This window comes from Anolis carolinensis, chromosome 2, assembly GCF_035594765.1.
Source record: "Anolis carolinensis isolate JA03-04 chromosome 2, rAnoCar3.1.pri, whole genome shotgun sequence".
Classification (NCBI taxonomy): Eukaryota; Metazoa; Chordata; class Lepidosauria; order Squamata; family Dactyloidae; genus Anolis; species Anolis carolinensis.
The window spans coordinates 294560484-294564614 of record NC_085842.1 but is presented as its reverse complement, the minus strand read 5'-3'; positions in this window follow the sequence as shown (position 1 = coordinate 294564614).

Sequence of the window (4131 nt, the reverse complement as noted above, 5' to 3'; positions counted from 1 at the left end):
TCAGAGTTCCGCGGCGGTTGATTGGATGGAACGGCCGTGACGTACTATTCAGGAGGCATCCGATTGGAGGAGGCTCCCATGAGGCACGCCCCTGGTTCTTTCTTCGGAACCTCATTCAAAAAACACACCTTCGCCTCCTGCGCCTTCCCCGAAGGTGATTGGCCGCCAGGAGCGAAACGTCATCACTCTTATTTACATACCTGCAGGCACATGGCGAAGCGGTTGCATTCCTGACCCTGCGGCTCGGAAGGGCCGGGTTCGAATCCCGGGTGCTCCACGGAGAAACCTGGTGGATGGGCCTGAGCAAGTCACACTCTCTCAACCTCAAAGAAGGAAGTTGCTCTTAACAACTTTACCAAAGGCCCACGTACTTCTCAAAGACATGAGGATTTCCTTTGGAATCGAATCAAAGGGGAATTAGCAAGGAGGCTTTTAAACAGACCATCTGTCGGGGGTGCTTTGATTGTGCTTTTCCAGCATGGCAGGGGGTTGGAATGGATGGCCCATGCAGTCTCTTCCCAACTCTGATTCTAGGCCAGGCATGGGCAAACTTGGGCCCTCCAGGTGTTTTGGACTTCAGCTCCCACAATTCCTAACAGCTGTTAGGAATTATGGGAGTTGAAGTCCAAAACACCTGGCCCTCCGGGTGCTTTGGACTGCAACTCCCACCATTCCTAACAGCCTCAGGCCCCTTCCTTTTCCCCCTCAGCCGCTTAAGCTGGGCCTGAGGCTGTTAGGAATGGTGGGAGTTGCAATCCAAAGCACTCGGAGGGCCCAGGTTTGCCCACGCCTGATTTTGGGGGTTTTGTTTTGATTTTGTGTATTTGCCCTTGCCTCCCTTCTGCAAGCCTCCTATACTAGTTGTTCCGTATACAATTGAGATTGCTTCCTATATTGTTTGTATATATTGATATGCAGCTTTCCCCTTAACTCTATGTTGTTCGATGTTGTGGGAGGGACTACTGAACATGTGACCAGATTAAAGTCTCTTCAAACCGAGACTTAATTTGGAAGCCATTTTTATCTCTCTAAGGTAAAGGTTTTCCCCTAATGTTAAGTCTAGTTGTGTCCGACTCGGGACTCTCTCCATTTCTAAGAGCCGGCATTGTCCATAGACACCTCCAAGGTGATGTGGCCAGCATGACTATGGCATGCCATTACCTTCCCGCTGGAGCGGTACCTATTGATCTACTCACCTTTGCATGTTTTTGAATTGCTAGGTTGGCAGAAGCTAGGGCTAATAGTGGGAGCTCATCCCGCTCCCCGGATTCGAACTGCCCACCTTTCGGTCAGCAAGTTCAGCAGCTCAGTAGTTAATCCGCTGCGCCACCATGGGCTCCCTTTTTTCTTTTCTTTTTTTGTGACCAGGGACCACTCTCCAACATTAGTACCAAAAGAGTTACAAATCAGTTTTTGGTAAACTTTAGATTTGGTTTGGTTATCTGGGTTGCTGATTCAGAAAATTGCATTGGCTAGATGACATCAGCTCTAGTTTCTGATACAGAACATACAGTACACCATCCAGTAGTCGCCATCTGCTCACCCACAGAAAATCATTATTTAATAATCTAAAGCTGATGTGGTCTATCCAATACAATGTTCTGAATCAGCACTCCAAATAACCCCAGGAACAGGCCTAAAAACAAATATAGCAAGAAATTTGGGGGGGGGGGGGCTGTGTTATTATCCACAGACCACAAGTTGGGAACCACTGGTTTATAGTTTACCTCAGAAGCAGTACAGTTTAGAAGTCAGTGTCAGTATCCTGTAGTGTATAGTTAGTGTTTATTGAGTTAATGTTCAGTAATGTATTAGACTGAAGAGAATGTTAATCTATATATGCAACAAAGAGGAGACTAAAACAGAATGTTTTAGAGAACAGCTTGTCTAAACTGTCAACCAATAAGCAATGTGCCTGTATGCTGAATACATGATAAGGTAAAGGTAAAGGTTTCCCCTGACTTTAAGTCCAGTCGTGACCGACTCTGGGGGTTGGTGCTCATCTCCATTTCTAGGCCGAAGAGCCGGCGTTGTCCATAGACATCTCCAAGGTCATGTGGCCGGCATGACTGCATGGAGCGCCGTTACCTTCCCGCCGGAGCGGTACCTATTGATCTACTCACATTGGCATGATTTCGAACTGCTAGGTTGGCAGGAGCTGGGGCTAACAGCGGGCACTCATTCCGCTCCTGGGATTTGAACCTGAGATCTTTTGGTCCGCAAGTTCAGCAGCTCAGCGCTTTAACACACTGTGCCACCAGGGGCCCCTGAATAGAGTGTGGGACGATGTTTCTTAAGTAAATCAACTATGTTAACTTTTAATGAAGACTACTTATTTTTGGTCTCTTGAGAGCATGACTTAAAAACAATATATTTTATGGGAGGGTAGATGTTATTTTGGGCAACTGAAATAACACTTCTGAAGATATGCTATATATTTTATGCACTGGCATATCTTTGTCCCTAATAGTTCAAAGGGAAAATCAGGGATATCAGTCTAACAGCTGAGAAACCTAAATTGCCTGGCATGAATACAAGTGGATATTGACCACTAAGAAAATTGACTCAAGTGAGTTTTTAACTCTTCTCAGGAGGATCATATTTTACAAAAAGGTTATGATTATTCCAAATAGTGTTGATTTTCAAAAAGGGTCACGCTTCCAAAAGACTATTGGGATTCTGGCTTTCCAAAAGGTTATGATCTCTAACAAGGTTATGCCTTTCCAAAAATGCAAACCCTGGGCTCCAGACGCAGAGCCCAACATTCAAACCACTACATTCTTCTGCATTGATAAGCATAATTAGCTGCAAGAGGAATGCCTCTGCCATGCTTCCATAATGCCTGGATATGAGGCACTTCTCAGTTATGAACCGAAGAAGCAGCCCAATGCCGACCCAAGGTATTTTGCTGCCTGAAGCAGAGCAAGAGAAACAGTGCTTTCCATTTCAGCCATGCCAAGAAGCATTGTACCTAGTCAGCGAAATTATTTCTGCTCTCAAGTTGGAAAACCGCACCTTCTCTTCTTTGACAGTAAAATGATACCATTCTCTAATTGGTTCTATAGATTATAAAAGCCATTCTCTAATTGGTTCTATCATAAAAACATGAAATTTTTTTTATTAAACTGCAAAAACTGTGGGACATCCTGCAGCACTTTTTGCTATAGGCTGTTATAAGAGTCTCAATCAATTAAACATAATTTGTGGCAGCCACAAAAATGAAGTTTCTAGAGTGTAACAACTACTTCCAAAGTAAGCACTGCACAGTTAAACAGGAAATAACACTTTCAAACCAGTAACTGAAATTTTTAAAAAATTTGTTACGCGGTGTAATTCTGTGTTAATTGGTTAGTTGCATGCTGCATTTCACTTCTGGTGTGAGAGAATCAGCCGTCTACAAAGACATTGCCAGAGGACACCTGGGTGTGTTACTACCCTGCGGGGAGGCTTCTCTCATGTCCCAGTAAGCCAACACCTTAAATCAAGAAATAGCTTCCTAAGATCTACAGAGATACTCGCAGGAACACCTCAGCAAGCAAGAGTCCAAAAGTGGCAGGCTAAAACCTGAGATCTCAATCAGTGGCTGATACCAGCTGAGAAACTCCCTCCCGAGCACACAGAAGACTGGGTTACTTGGAACGCACTGAATGGCTGCGCTCTGGCACCACGAGAAACAGAGCTAACCTTAAGAAATGGGGTTACAAAGTGGAGTCCACAACATGCGAGTGTGGGGAAGAGCAAACCACTTACTACAATGTGGTCTGAGCCCTGCCACAAGCACAGCGGAGGACCTTCTTACAGCGACACCAGAGGCATTTGAAATGGCCAGCTTCTGGTCAAAGGAAATTTAGTATAATGCCAAGTTTTTAACTTTGTGGTTTTTCTATACATTATAACTGTATTCTCAATTAGCTGTTGCTGGCTTCTCTTTTGCTAGTCTACATAATGTTAAGGTCAGCCTTGAAGCAGCCTTATCTCAAATGAGACTATTGTCTTATCCAGCTCCTCCATCTTCCAGATACAGCCGTTTCCCAGCATTACTTGGTGATGCCAGAACTAACTGAGCCTGAAAGCATTTGCTCTTCCACTACGTTTGGACTCTCTGCCAAGCCATTCTCATTCTGACTGGAA